At 40.5% G+C, this 17,054-nt stretch overlaps 1 protein-coding gene across 1 annotated transcript in view; it reads left to right on the top strand.

Moving 5' to 3' along the window:
- The window catches only part of LOC126470661 (uncharacterized), a 328,353-nt gene that overhangs the window by 99,149 nt on the left and 212,150 nt on the right, over positions 1-17,054 (top strand). The window lies entirely within an intron of this gene.

The raw sequence follows: 17,054 nt of genomic DNA, 5'->3' as shown, positions 1-17,054 counted from the left end.
GAAAAGTTATGTTGAGTAATTATGGTACAAAGAACAAAGCTTTTGAAATGAAATTTTTGTGCAGTTAGTGTCCCAAATTTTTATCTGAAGGGAAAATATTACTTTTCTTAGATTATTCATTGATTTCATAGTTCAACTTACACAAATCACTGTAAACAGTTATGGCTGTTGTAATTCAAAATAACAAAAATGTTGACTATCGTGATGGTAATTATGGTGGATATACAGCCACAATTGGGTAGTTACACACTACCTTCAACACTACTGCCACTACCACAAGTTGCTGCAGTTTTGTTTTTGTCATCTTCAACATCATGAGTAGCTGCGGCAGCCACCACCTTCACTACAAGCAAGCACCACCACTGCCACCGCGCCACCACCACCACCACCACCACAACCACAACCACCGCCGCCACATCAGCAGTGTCAAGAATAACTCCAACAGCAGCAGTCACATCACATCTGTAATCAAGCTTATGCCTCTGTTGTTGCATCCATGAGGAGCCATTATCTTTGTGATTTTTATTGTGTTGATGACAGAAAATAAACATTTCTGGTTTTCAAAGATTAAGGCAATATTAGAGATATATAGACACACAATTGTTTTAAAATTATTAGATATTGCCTAAGCACAACTAGTGACATAATGTACATTTCTTGTTGGTTACAGAAGAATTACAATTTCTGCCAGAAGTGTTAATTATTGCAACTTGTTGCCTTACATATATGTGTATCACATTTAGAAACTGTAAGTTAAAAATTGGAAAGTAATTTTGTCTATGACACTGTGAAATAATATTTCACCCCCTCGCCCCCCAATCACAGTAAGAGTTGCTCACAACTTGCAGTTCCCATTCAGTCATAATTTTAACATGATAGCTAAAATGGTGGTATGAGATTCGATTCTGTATTGGAACCAAAGCAAGCATCAGACATGCGTTCTTGAATATTCTCAGAGATTACTCAAAACTTGAGCATGTAACACATCAGTTATTTCTTGTATACAGGACGTCCTAAGAGTCATCAGGTACTTTTTTTCTGGTGTTCCTAGTTTCATTTGTGTGTGTGTGTGTGTGTGTGTGTGTGTGTGTGTGTGTGTGTGTGTGTGTGTGTGTGGGTAGTTGAATCAAAAACTAATTGTGGAGTTACGTGTGACAACCAGTGTCTGTGGAAATAGTCCATTTGCTTTCACAATATAAATTAAATGTTCCCCTATAACTTTAATTTCATCTGAATAATTGATAGAGCAAACTTGAGTCACTGTTGTTATGTGATACTCAGTTCATGATTATTTATTGACATTCATAGCAAAAGACAAAAAATGATCTGTGTTACCATCAGCAACTGAACACAGCAGATGAGACACAGCATGGTGGAACATACAGGGTGGTGCATGATAAGTCACCTGATTTGTTTCATGAATAACATATTTGTTGTTGACAAGATTTGTAATTTATTGATGTAGAAGTAAGGAATACAACTTGGAAATACAACCTAATGAATCACATGTTCAGTATAACTTCCATTTTGGTTTACAACTTCTTCAAGTCACACACGTGCATTTGTGATGACTCCGACACAAATCTTCTGGAATGGTGCAGCATAACTCTACAATCATGGCTCTAAGTTGCACTGCATTGTCGGGTTTTCTGTGGTACACCTTCTTCTTAAGGAACTCTCAAAGGGAGAAGTCACATGGGTTAATGTCCGAGCTGTGGGCCAGCCACATTCCTCCTCCTTCCTAACGTTCTGGTAATGTGTTTGACAATACCCTAAGGCCAAGTCTTTCATGTAGGAAATCAAGCACAGTGTTGGCAGTATGGAGGCGTGCTCCATCCTGCATGAACCATTGTGTCTGTAGTGGAAGACATGAAGCCATGAGTTGAGGAAAGAACTGGTTTTGCAGCATGTGTAAATAGCTTTCACTGATTACTGTAGCATCGAAGAAGAACAGACTGATGATTCCATGGCTTGACATCACGACCTACATGCACACTTTCTTCCCATAGGTGTCTTTTGTGTGGATTATTTGCGGAGTTTCACATGCCGAGAATCAAACATTCTGTTTGTTCACAACACTGTTCGCGTAAAAATAAGCTTCGTCAGAAAAGCATGTGTTGTGTAGCACTGCCTGTTGGTCTTGCTCTATTGCCCACCTTGAAAACTGCTGTTTCCACTCACCTCTCGCAGTAAGCTTACGCGCCACAGTCATCTTTTATGGATTCAAGCAAAGGTTGGATTGAATAATTTTTTATACAGATTGGTGTGAAATTACCAACTCGGTACTGGCTTTTCTTGTTGATTTACAAGGACTGCAAGTCAGAGCTACTCGAACTGCTCCATTGTTTTGTGGCGAACATACTGTACGTGCATGTGACTGCTGACACTCCAAAACATATCCAGTAGCTTCAAATTTTTGATGCAAAATGCATATTGTCTGTGGGCTGGGAGCCCACCATGTGCCGAAATGAGCACAAAACCTCTTTGTCAATGTGACACTGTTCGTCGCTGCAAACTGTAACACAGTCTTTGTCTTTTGTATGACGGTCAACCATCCTTTGTCTGCCATCGTGGCAAACTGAAATGGTTGACTCACAATGGAGGCTATCAACTCATGATGACATCTGGCATAATTTCCATAAACTGCACAAAGTTGAACGTACAATTTGAAAGTTATTGCCCCAATAGTATACTTGTAGGGTCAAAATTCAATTGGGTGACTTACCGTGCGCCACCCTGTAAGTGCTACACCTACCATTTTCACTTTTGCTGCAAATACAGATTAGGTTTGGACTTTTGCGTTCTCCATCGGTGCATACCAGTGAACTGAATGGGAAATAATAGGTGAAACACAGTTTAGTTAGCCAAAGTGATAAAGTTTCTTTTACAATGGTTGTTGCGTGAAACACCCCACGAGCTATATTTATTTGGACTGATTCAGCCTCCAGCTGCATATCACAGGGAATTGAAATTGTTTTTAAAAACATGGGAGAAATGGGGTTTAACATCGCTAAACAAGAGCACCTGCTATATTTATGAATATTCTGATAAATAGGAGACTGGAATTTTCCTAAGCTCTTAACATCAGAGACTTACAAAGGATTGTAGTAATTGACAGTTGTGTGGGGAAGTTTATATTTTGGTAAAGATATCTTAAGAGAGGGAGCTAATTTGAGAATGATCCTGTTGATAGGGTTAGGTATTCTACATAATTATCTAATGAAGGTGTGGTGTTATACCTAATTAATTCATGAAATTGAAAGCAATGTCTGTACTCATGTACTGTTTTGTAAGTGTGAGGCTTTATTTTTCATACAGTAGGATTTAATGTTTGTACATTTTCATTCATTTTCCATTTGATGCTAATTGTGGATATTCTGAAGAAAATATGTTTGTATGTAAGTGTGTGGAATGTTACAAACTAACCAAGATCCAGAATAAGCTGCAACCAATTTCTGTGTGCCAGGGCATTTAACTGTATTTTATCATCATCTTAAAGTAAAACCTCATAAGTAAGGGCGCTCAGCATTTGTTAAACACCATTTACTACCTTCAGAAATACGCTTAAAAACTACCCAAAATTGTTAGAAAAAAATCATACATTTCTGACAACAAGTGGGTACTTTTTGAGTCACAAATTTCCCCAAATGTGTGATTAATAGCGGGTTTAGAGTGCTGCATGTTTTAGCGTAAGAAAGACAAGACAGACTCAGACAAAAGGGATAAAGTTGCTAGGTAATTTATGTACAATGCTGGAAAATATTTCCTGCCAATTATAAAGGCTGTGAATTCAACAAAATACTTTTGGACTACAAATATGAATAACTGAAATTGGGATGATCACATAGATAATGTTGTGGGGAAAGCAAATCAATTTATTGGCAGAACACCTAGGAAATAGAACAGGTTTACTAAGTACATTGCCTAGATTATGCTTATTCATCCTCTTCTGGGATATTGCTGCATGTTGTGAGATCCGCATCAGATAAGATTGACAGAGGACATCAAAAAAGGTCAGAGAAGGACAGCGTGTTTTGTATTATCCCAAAATAAGGGAGAGAGTGCCATAGTTATGATAACATTATTTGGGGTGGCAATCATTAAAATACAGTTTTTTTTTTGGATGGCAGGATCTCCTCATGAAATTTAAATCACCAACTTACTCATCTGAATGCAAAAATATTTTGTTGGCACCCACCCATGTAGGGCGAAATGGTCATCGTAATAAAATAAGTCAGTTAGCACAGAAAGATTGAAGTTTTCATTTTTCCTGGTGCTGTTAGAGAGTGGAATGGTAGAGAAATAGCTTGAAGGTGGTTCAATGAACCCTCTGCCAGAATTAGAGTGTAATCATGTAGATCCATTGCCTATGATGATTTAAAGCATCTGACTACTGTGCCCGTAGTATCTCTGTAGCTCTAACGTGTCAATAAATTGAACTGATAACTGATTTGCTGCACTGTGGTCCACTAATCCATTGTGGAAGTTGGTGTGGCCACGGTAGTTGACTCTGGAGGAGTCAGTGACAGTTTTCTCTGAATCAAGGTACTTACAGTACACCAAGGTATGGTGGCATTCAGAAATCCCAGTGCTTGTATGACACTTCCAAATGGAGTGCCCCATTTGTGTGGCAACAACAATCTGGCTACCATCAAGTGTGCTGATAGCATGTGTCACGCCCTTACTGCACTTAACTGTCATTGTGGTGACCAGTACAGGTTCTGAAGACATACGCCAATGGAAAAAAATCACGAGACCAAATAATAATTTACGTAGAGTAATGAAATTTCTGGAATAGATTTGTCTAGATAACATTCTGTAAGTGACCAACATTGAAAGACTACAGGCTAATCTAAGTACGAGATAAGCAATTGCAAATGTGACATGCTACCACATTCATAACAGGTGTAACTACCAGAATATTGAATGTAAGCACGCAAATGTGCGTGCATGGTGTTCGATAGGTGCTGGATGTTAGTTCGTGGGCTGGAGTTCCATGGCTGTTGCATGTGTTCGATCAACACAGGGCAGTTATGTTGCTTGTGGATGACGCTGGAATTATCACCCAGGGATGTCCCATATATGCTCAACTGAAGACAGATCTTGTGACCAAGAAGGCCAAGGCAACATCTCGACACACTGCAGAGCGTGTTGAACCCATGCAAGTGCTATCCTGTTGGAAAATACCCCTGGAAAGCTGTTCATGAATGGCAGCACAAGAGATTGACATACAGATGTACAGTCAGGGTGAATGGGATGACCGTGAGAGTACTCCTGCTGTTATACAAAATCGAACCCCAGACCTTAACTCCAGGTGTAGGTCCAGTGTGTCTAGCACGCAGACAAGTTGGTTGCAGGGCCTCAATTGGTCTCCTCTTAACCAACACACAGCCATCACTGGCACCAAGGAAGAACCAGCTTTCATCAGAAAACACAACAGACCTCTGCCTTGTCCTCCATTGAGCTCTCGCTTGACACCACTGAAATCGCAAGTGGCTGTGGTTTGGGGCCAGTGGCTTGGAGCTGTCCATGAAGTAACCAATTTTTAACACTTTGTTGTATCACTGCAGTGTCATTTGGTGCTCAGATTGCTGCTGCAGATGCAGTATGATGCACCAGAGCCATGCGCCAAACACGACGGTCTTTCTTCTCGGTTGTGGCATGTGACCATCCGGAGCCCGGTCTTCTTGTGACCATACATTCTCGTGGCCACCACTGCTATCAATCATATATGGTGGCTATATTCCTGCCAATTTTTTCTGCAGTATCACAGGAGGAACATCTAGCTTCTCGTAACCCTATTACATGTCCTCGTTCAAACACTGTGGTGTCGTTGTTGCTTTAAAGGCATTCTTGACCAACATCAACTCATCACGTCCAATCTCAGAGGTAACTAACACTCACAACCATTACAATGTATATTTAAAACAAACCTGATTTGCATTCTCATAGTGACATTAGCAGTGCCACTCTTATGTAACAGGCACAGAATTTGAGTAGACGTCACCTTTCAGATGTAGAAACATGCCTACCATCTTTTGTTTATGTTGCACCCCCTTGTGTTCCGGTTTTTTTTTTCCATCAGTGTCATTCTGAACCAATTCATTTGCCATGCTGACAAAAACACTGTCTTGCCAACACAGCGGCTAAGTGACAATCAAATAGTCATGTATGTAAATATTGTTCCAATAATGCAGTATATGTATTATTACTGAATAAATTTTGTGGTATATGCTGTTATTAGTTGGTGAGTTGCATTGAAACCTGGGAAGCTCTTACCAAGTGAGAGAGACAAAGTGTTTACCGATAAGCTAAAGTTGACACACAACTTGTTTACAAGTACATAACACACAATCTACACTGTTCAAAATTAAAGAATCATTTTCTGGAGATGCATATGGCGTGAAAGCTGTGGAAAAAATTTTCACTTAGGGTGTTACCAAACAATGTGTTACCTTCACTTTAGTTTTGACATCTGTTATCATCTTGGACTCGTACTTACATGACAAATGAAATTTAGCAGCTTCTGATATTCAGTCGGCCACCCATGCTATACAATATCCAAGCCCATCCCTATGCCACTCTCATTTCTAGTCCCTCGCCACAAGGGTCATAAAGCCCAATCCACCAATCCACCTATCAAGAACTACCTAATCAAGTCCTGTCACAGGCTTATCCTACACCATCAGAGGCAGGGTCACTCTTGAAAGCAGCCATGTCACGTACCAACTCTGTTGCAATCACTACACAGCTTCTTATGTCGGTATGACAACCAACCAACTGTCCATCAGATTTAATGGTCACTGCCAAACTGTGGCCACAAACAAAGAACACCACCTGGTAGCGTAATATGCAACTGGGCACAGCATGCTCAATTTCAGTGGCTGCTTCACAACTCAGACCACCTGGATCCTTCCCCTCGCCACGAGCTTTTCAGAACTATGCAAATAGGAGTTATACTTGCAACATTTCCTTTGCTCCCGTGAACCTCTTGGCCTCAATCACCGTAACCAACTGTCCCCAAACCTTCAAACGTATAGCTTCCCCTTCGTCTGTCATGTCACCCCCACCCAATTCATGTCTCCCATCACCTTCATTGTGTGTCACTCCACACCAGGTCTGACACCCATGCATAACATCCTTAGCCCATGCACCTGCCACCTCTCTCTCCCACATTCATAGCCTGCAAGCTGACTGCTTCCTTACAAGCTGCCAGATACCCATCCCCAAACTCCTCTTCCTGCCTCTCCTCTCTCCCCGTCTACCCACCCCACCCCATACTACCCTCCCCAGCCCATATCCAAATTATTTACAAAGAGCTCTTAATTTTTTTTCTTCTAGTGTGTTCCATATCAAAGCATATATTCTCATGTACTTAAGAGGGGTGGAGGGAAAAGAAATGTCTGTACTTTTCGATACAAAAGGCAGAGAAGAGGTAAAATGAATTTTCATGGAATATGCAAAACAGTAACACCAGAAATAAAGTGAAATATGAAATTTAGGTGCAGTCTCTGAAATATTTAAAATTTTGTCTATTTTAGTCTCACATGGGTGTTCAGCCATTACATTGTTCACAATAAAGAGCTATCTCAATCAATGTAATAGACACAAAGAACTTAAAGCCTTTTAAAATCTTCTGTTTATCAAGAGAAACATTCCGCCAGGGGAAGCATAAGTTGATTGTGAATTCGTACTCATTATATTGTCTGAATTAAATGTTTTAATGTAGCTGTGGATCTATCATTTTGTTTTCTGATCTAGCTGCTGCAGAGATTAATTGAATGTATAAAATATGTACACACTTTTGTATTCGGTAGACTACAAATTATTATTATTCTTTATTGCAGTTAATATTCTTTCACAGTTGTGTGGTAATCAACCTGAACACTCATCTTCATTTTCTACTACTCCTTACAGAGCTCCTTGCTCTGTTGGTTCACCAGGGATATAGGATAAAGCACAATTGAAGTGGCTCAGTGAACATTGACTGGATGAGGGGAGATGTTTGCATTAGTATGTCTAAAATTGAGGATGAAAAGTTCTACAAAAACTACCAAAACAAAGTTTTGCACTACCTGCATGTCAGTGGGTGTTTGTGGGTGTAGATTCAAGGTGAGCAGAGACTTAAAAAAATTACAGTAGTCTAATGCCAAAATGCTAAACGAAATAAAGGCACTCTGTTCGAAAGTGCTCATATGTGAAATCAAACTCTGCTGCTCGGTAACATTAAGTATCACCTAAAATGCAGTGACATATTTTAAAATGCTTATTTCAGTAGCAGGGGTCCAGAGACCATTACAGAAACCTTTCATTCACCTGCTGTTTAAAAGGATCTTGGGGTGTGTAATAGTACTTAGTTGTAAAGACTGAGAACAATGTCAGAGTGAATGGTAGATGTGTCTTCAACTATGCTATGCGGGGAAATTGACTTTATCTGAATATGAATTGGCAAGTATACACAACATGCTATTCAACGACACTTCTTATCATCATGTAGACTAGCGGTTTCTGAGATAGTATTATTTAAGGAACTGTAGGGATAAAATTGTTTAGTAATGCCATCAATACAGACAGTAGTGTGCAGCTGAGTACAGCATGGTATCTGACTGTTGCTAGGTTATATGGGGTGTTCAAAAAGTCTCTCCGCAGTGCTGTATGATTGTTAGCCGCGCGTGCCGTATGCCACAGTGAATATACCGAAATGAAACTCAGTGAAATACAAGTTATTAATTTATTGAATATTCATTTTTACTTAGAAATTTTAACATTAAATGTTTAAAGTATCCCCCCTGTTCTTGAATACACAATTCAATTCACCTAATCATGTTTCCAAACACAAGCTGTAACATTTCTTCTATAACAGAAGCAGTGAAAGTGGATATTGCAGTTTTCAATTCATCGATGGATTTTGGACAGTTTTTATAGACAATTGCTTCCGCTGCACCCCAGAAGAAAAAGTCGGGTGCTGTTAGGTCAGGCGATCGTGGAGGCCAAAGTCCCTGTGAAATTATGTGATCACCAATAACATCAGCAAGCAATGATATTGAAATGCGAGCTGTATGCGCGGTTGCACCATCTTGTTGAAAATAACCGTTCAGTATTTCACTTAACACAAGTTGTATGAATGGGTACAGAATATCACTGCAGTATCGTTGTGTGTTTATTGTTTCATTGAAAAATGTGGGATCCACGATCCGACATCTAGAAATTGCAACACAAACTCCTATTTTCACAGAATGAAGTGGATCCTCATGAATACACAATGGATTTGCGATACTCCACATACGAGAATTTTGCGAGTTCATGTACCTGGATAAATGAATCCATGCCTCATCAGTGAAAAATGTTTCATTAAGAATATCCCTTCCATTTTGTTGAACGAACTTTTTGAACCATTGACAATAATGCAGTCTCTTGCTATGATCAGTATTTTTCAGTTCTTGCACGACTGTCACATTGTATGAGAAAAGTTCTATTTTTTTCCTTACAGCTGTGTGGGCCGATCTGACACTAACATCGATTTCCTGGGCGAGTTTTCTTACTGAATTGTTCGGACTCGTGGACAATTTATCGGAAATATCAAGTAGTTTATCCTCAGACAAAATGCTAGGACGACCACTTCTCAGTGCATCTGTCACAGAACCCGTACTTCAAAATTTGTTAATCAAATCCTGCACAGTATCGCGATGTGGGAGTGTTGTCTCCGGGAAAACTGAATTAAATGTTTGACAAACTAAAACTGTGTGTTTACCGCCAGCTTTGAACACTTGTTCAACTGAAAACACACGTTCTTCAGTGGTTAGCATTTTAACAGTGACGAAAACGAAACAAACGATCAAAAGAAGTAAACTTAAACATTCATGTCAACACATAACGACACACACCAACGATACTACTGATGCTGGCTGAGATAAACGAAACAGTCGAATGTTGGGAGAGTCCACTTGAAGGGAAGTAACCCAGGCAGGCGAACAATCATACGGCACGCGCAGCTAACAATCATATGGCACATATGAGTTGCAGCAGATGCAGGGTGAAAATATTGTCATATACGGCAGTGACTCAACAGTGGCAACATCTTGGCCAATACCATGGCTATGTAAAAATGAGGTGGTGATGCCTGCTAACATATGACAGTAGGTTACTAGTTGAAAATCCCGAGAAGCACTTGGTTGGAAGCTCATGAACATTAAACAGTTTGATAGCAGACAAGATTTTTATTTTGAGCAATTTAATTTTTGACAAAAAATTGAAATTACAAATGTTGATCAGTTGAGAATTTTTAAATAGCCGTAAATATAAATGCTAAAGCCTGAAAATTGAGGTTATGACAGTGACATGACAGCATCAAATGAACAACTTAAAGAAGGCGACGAAAAAGATATTGTGAATTTGTCATTGGATCCTTGTGGAGCACAAGATGTCCATGGAATATTATGTAATGTTAAAATATAAAATTATGTTAGGAAAAATATTTTGACCAGTAGTAGTGTAGTAATATTTTTTTTTTTTTTTTTCCAAAGTGTTACACAAAGTTAAAGATGACGTTAATAACCAGGTGCACGTAAGTGAAAATCACTTAGTAAAGATTACCAAAATGACAGTGACATTAGACTTGCAGGAACAGGAAATTTCAATTAAAGAAGGGTTGCATCAAGCGAATTTTTATTGGCTGTTTTAAGTAGATATATTTTGCTTTTATTTTTAGTGGTTTTGGTTGATATGGTTTTGAGCCTCACCACAATGACCTTGTGTTCACTAATCCCTGTATCCGTTATGACGCTCTCTATTAGATCAGGATTATGTGGATTAGTCAGATAATTGGCAGAGTCCTTCTGCCATGCAGTCACTGCAGTTCATAACAACTCCCACACAGTAACCGCTGGAGATATCTACCCGAGAAGCTACAGACAAAGAAGGGGGGAAAATCCTGATATCCTGACCGAAAAGCATTGTGATGTGTCAAATATGAGATTGTTACTCTGACTGGTATGCTGTATCTGAATCGCAGTAGGTAACTCCACCTTTATCCATATTCTTGCACTTACATTTTATTTTTTAGTTACTTGCAAAGATTTGCTTTATGGCTTATAGAAACTGAATGTGACTGATCAGTTCAAACCAGTAATTGCATTAATACTTCATTGGAGAATTGAGCAGCATAATGCAATGGTTAGTGAAATGGACTTGCCTTGTACATGAATGAGGTTCATATCATTATCCATCCATCCAGAATTATATTTTTCTTGGTTTCCCCTAAAGCATTCCAGGCAGATGCAAAGATGGTTTCCTTGAAAAGGGCATGGTTGATATCCTTCTACTTCTACATCTTTGTACCATCGTACAATGGAAAGTCCATGTTGGAATATCAACACTACTGAATAATGAATTGGGAGGAGGTGATAGGACAGAGGGAGTAGTAACTACTGGGTGGAGGGTGTTGGGACAGTATGTTCCCATAGGTTGATGCCAGGATGATTTCAAGAGCAGAGAATGTCTTGTAAGGATAACTCTCCTCACTGCAATTTGGTTGTGAAGCAGCCATTGTAATTAAGCATCTTGTATTCAGATCCATGTTGTACATCATGATGACCACTTTGCTCTTGGCCACAGTTTCGTGGTGACCATTCACTCTGATGGACAGCTGGTCGGTAGTCGTACCAATATAAAAAAAATGTGCAGTTATTACAACAGAGCTGGTATATGACATGGCTGCTTTCACAGGCAGCTCAGCCTCTGATGGGCTAGGATAACCTGTGACAGGAGTGAAATAGAAAGTGCTGTGTGGTTGGAATAAGATCCTGTGGCAAGGGGTTGGGAGTGGGAGTGACATAAGGATGGTCTTGGACACTGTGTGGGTTGGATGTGTGATGGAACACTACTACAGGTGGGCTAGGAAGGATCTTGGGTAGGATGTCGCTCATTTCAGGGCATGATGAGAGATAATCAAAAGCTCTGATGAAGGGTATGCTTCAGTTGTTCCGGTACAAGGTGATATTGGGTGACAAGGGGGACGTTCCTTTGTAGGTGGTTCTTGAGGGTGGTGGGAGGATTAGGCACAGGAAATCTGTCTGTGGACTAGGTCTAGGGGTAGTGTCTGTCTGTGAAGGCCTTTGTGAGACTTTCAGCCTACCGAACAAAGGGATTTCATGTCACTGCAAATATGATGTCCCCGGGTGGCCAGGCTGTATGGGAGGTATTTATGTTTGGTGTGAAAAAGATGTGTGCTGTCGAAATGCAGATACTGTTGGTGGTTAGGTGGTCTAATGTGGACAGAGGTATGGATCGAGCCATCAGAGAAGAGGGGTCAACATCCAGGAAAGTGGCATGCTTGGTTGAGGAGGACCAGATGAAGCTGGTTATTGTGTGGGAGTTGTTATGAACTGCAGTGACTGCCTGGCAGAAGGCCTCTGCCAATTATCTGACTTCTCCATATATAAACTCTGTTAGAGTGATACCGTCCCAGAAGTCAAACACAACCTCCAGTCCCTGGTTAAAGTCATAGGCTCTTCCCAGAACCTCTCCCCTGAATCCATTCCCCGCCTGACCCTATGAGACTCCGCACATCCACCTTCTACATGCTCCCCAAAATCCACAAACCCAACAATCCTGGACACCTCTTTGTATCTGGTTATTGTGCCCCCACTGAAAGAATTTTGCCCCTATTGACCAACACCTCCAATTAGATGCCCAAAATATAGCCTCCCATGCCAATGATACCAACCACTTCCATCACTGAGTCTTCACTATTCCCACTCCTATCTTCTGGATCCCCACTTGTCATTGTTGATGCCTCCTCCCTATACACCAACATCCCACATGCACATGGTCTTGCCACTATTGAACACTGCCTATTCCAATATCCTCCACACTCCTAACCCGCTACCCCATTCCTCATACCCCTCACTAAATTTAGCCCAACACACTACTATTTCTCTTTTGAAGGGTAAGTATACAAAAAAATCTGCAGCACAGCCATGGATACCCCCATAGCGTCCTCCTATGCCAAACTACTTATGGACCATGTAGAGGAAACCTTTTTGGCCTCCCAAAACCCCAAATCGCTGGTCTGTTTCAGGTTCATTGACAATATCTTCATGATCTGGATTCAGAGTTAAGACACCCTTTCCTCATTCCTTTACATTCTCAACATCTTCTCTCCCATTCGCCTTACCTGGTCCTCCTCAACCCCGTGTGCTACCTTCGTGGATGTTGACTTCTTCCTCTCTGATGGCTCCACCCACACATCTTTCCACATTAGGCCCACTAACCACAAACAGTACCTGCATTTTGACAGCTGCCATCCTTTCCACATCAAAAAATCCTTCCCATACAGCCTGGCCACCCGGGCACATCATATCTGCAGTGACAAGAACTACCTTTTACAGTATGCTGAGGCTCTCACAAATGCCTTCACAGACAGGTACTACCACCAGACCTAGTCTGCAGACAGATTTCCCATCATCCCCAAGAATCAACCACAAAGGAACATCCCCCTTGTCACCCATTCTCACCTTGTACTGGAACAACTGAGCCATACCCTTCATCGGGGCTCTTAATTACTTCTCATTATTCCCTAAAATGAGGGACATCCTACCCCAAATCTTTTTTAAAGTAATGTTCCACCACCCATCCTACCTACGCAATATCCTAGTCCATTCCTATGTCACTCCTACAACTAACCTCTTGCCACAGAATCATATTTCTGTTGAAGACTTGTCCATTCCACCCACACAGAACTTCCTATTACAGTCCTCTCACAGGGTTATCCTACCCCATTGGAGGGCTCACCCACCTTACTCCTTCTCTTTCTTATCATACTTCTCCTTGTTTTTATCTCTTGTGTTATTGTATCTTGGTTACAGGTGGGGTCCCTAGGATTTCCCTTTTGTATCCTTCCTCTGAGGATTATTCCTGGTTTGATACATATAGGATGAAGGAACTGATGACTTTAGAGTTGGGTCCCTTCAACTCCGAAAAACCAACCATCTTAATCTCCCTGCCCCACACTGGACTGTGATACAGTTGTGTTCTGGCCAGATCAGCCACAGGTGGTGCTTGAGGTGCGTTTGCTTGTGTGAATGAGTGCATGTGTTTTTTTTCTTTTCCTTTCTGCAGAAGGTTTTGGCCAAAAGCTTAGTGTGTAACCATGTTTTTTTGTGCCTGTCTGCAACTCAATGTGTTACCTTTATGGTGAGCAGCAATCTATCCATTTTGTAATATTGTTAATACTATCCTAGCATGTACTCCATCTGTAAGGATCGCACCAATAATGATGTGTTTAGCCGTAATTTTTTCCTAACTTACTTTTGTATTGGAGAAGCAGTGGATTGTATGATTTGGCTGAAATTCTTTCGGCATGTGTATTTAGTTTTCAGTGCTTACCTTCAAGATGTTCTGGGTATCATGAAGTCAGCAAATCTCACACATCAATGTTTGGTAGGAACGAACCTGACTGTTAGTGAGATTATAATCGGATTGCAACTGAGAAACTGATGTATTTTACACTGCTATGTCAAATTTTGCATATTGTGCCCATGTAACAATGTTGTGTATGAATTGAATCTCTGAAACTGTATTGTACTGTGAGATGCAAACAACAGCACAGCCACAATGAACCAAAGTTTATCCTTCTTCTACATACAAGCAAACAACAGTTGGGAATATAGACACAAACATAGAAACAATCCAGGTCCTGATAGAAACAGTTGCTGACAATAAATATGAACACAGTATGAGAATGAGTGCCTGCTGTCCTGTGCTTATAAAGAGCAGGGCCCCGGTGTGGCGGATGCCATGCAGTGAGCATAAGTTATGTGGCCCACTGCTGGCGGCATCTGGTGGCCGACCTGCAGAGATGCTGTTGGCAGAATAGCATGTCAGCGGCCTGGTAGCATGGGGCATGTCCAAGTGTTACATACTGGGCTATAGCTCACCCCCCCCCCCCCCCCCCCCCCCCCTTGGGGAAAGGGCACTTTGCTGATGTGGGCATCAGGATGACTGTTCCAACAGCCATGGCTGCTGCGGTGTATGCTGCAGGTGATAAAGGTGGTGCTGGAAGAAGATTCTGGACCATGTTACTGACGTACACAATGCTCAGCTCACTAATCATTCCATTTTTATATGTCTACTAGGAGGTAGCCCTGGAGTGCGGATATCCACTAAGAGAGTGTTTGATTTTTCCAAAATACAGGAAAACTAAATGTGCAGAAGTTAAACATGCCATGGATGGTATGGCATAGTAACCACACATACCATAATTAATAACTACACAGGACAGTGAAAAAATTTTTTTAAAAAACTTTCTTTTGCTTCGATAGCTGATCTTTATGGGTTTTTATGAGATGAATCCAAATCTAGCCGTAGGTCTTTTTTTTTCTTTTTTCTTAAATCACCCATAGTTTTTGAGCAATATGCTTTTTACTATATAGTATAAAAATCCTATGCTATATGGTAAATGAGGAAATTAATGAAACACTTTGTTACAACATAAGCATGCTTTGTATTTACAGTCAGCTACTTAAAACAGTGATATGTGTTAATAGGGGTTTCACTTGTCAGCTGGAATTGGTTTGTATTTTCTTTCTCTTTTTCATTGAAGCTCCTTGTGTAGCTTTTTCTACGATGAGTCGCTTGCTGAACTTCTCGGTGAAGTGACCAACAGTAGTCCCCCATCATGTTGGTGTTCCAGCGGCCTTGGTAGCGTTTTTCCATCACTCCATCACTTTATTGTCCTGGTGAAAATGCTCTCATTGCTCCTCACTAACATCTCCCATAGTGTCTGGGAAGTAATCAAGGTGACTGTTCAAAATGTGAACTTCGAGTCTTGGTAAACATCCTAAAGTTTTAATATTCTTTAACATTTAGCTATAATAGAAACATATTGTGGGTCTTTTTCATGTCCTAAGAACTCTGTAATGACTTGCTTGAATGATACCCATGCTTATTTATCATTTAAGGTCATTGTGGATTCGAAGTTAACACCAAACGTCAATTTTCTAATGTCAGGTCCGACAAAGACGCCTTCTTTTAGTTTAGCTTCTGAAACGTGTGGAAACTTTTGGCAGTGATGCTTAAAACATGGTCCATCTTTAGGCAAAGCCTTTACAAACTGTTTCATTAGGCCTAACTTTATATGTAGAGGTGGTAGGAGTACATTTTTTGGATGTACAAGGTTTTTGCGTAGAGTGTTCTTCTTACCAGGTTTTAAAGACTCCCTCACAGGCCAGTTCTTTCTGCACCAGTGTTGATCCCTAGACCTACTGTCCCATTCACACAAGGAACATGGAAATTTGGTAAAGCCACCTTGCTGACCAAGAAGCATGCATTTTACTTTTAGATCGCCACATATCATCCAACAATGAGCAGAATAGCCTATTTTATTTAGCACTATTCCTAGTTTTTCATAGCGTTTTTTCATGTGTACTGAATGTCCAACAGGTATGATGCATACATGTTACCATTGTGTAATAAAGCAGCCTTTAAACTAGTTTTGGATGAGTCAATAAACACCCTCCAGTCTTCCTTTTTGTATTCAGTACCAAACTCATTCATCAGGCCGGGAATGTCGGAGCGGTAACTAAATCACCTTCTTGTTGAAAAAACTTGGAAAATTGCTGCTCTCTCTTTCTATACATTTATATGCTGGTTACAACTGCCAACAAGTTCTTTTCTTTTAATCTAGAGCCAAGCAATTCAGCTTTTTCTTTTGTTAAGCCCAGATCCCTAACCAATTCAATAAGCTCGGTCTGAGTAAACAATTTGGGCTGTAGTCTTTCTGTATTACAATGGAACTCAGTATCATCTGGTTCATCTTTATCAGATTGTACATCAGAAAATACTTCTGTTGGAATAGAATTTAAATCATCTGGTGGTTCAGGGACTGGCAAATCTACACCATGCCCTACTGGTCGGATGGCGGATGGAAGGTTAGGATAGCTTATTAACTTCTTGTTTTTCGAATTATGACTAGTAATATCAACACTGCAAAAGTAGCAATCATTGGAATGATTTCTTGGCTCCCTCCATATCATAGGAACAGCAAATCTAAAGGC

Source organism: Schistocerca serialis, chromosome 3 (genome assembly GCF_023864345.2).
Source record: "Schistocerca serialis cubense isolate TAMUIC-IGC-003099 chromosome 3, iqSchSeri2.2, whole genome shotgun sequence".
NCBI classification, from domain to species: Eukaryota; Metazoa; Arthropoda; class Insecta; order Orthoptera; family Acrididae; genus Schistocerca; species Schistocerca serialis.
The sequence above is the reverse complement of the archived record's forward strand: the minus strand, read 5'-3'. Positions and strand labels throughout refer to the sequence as shown.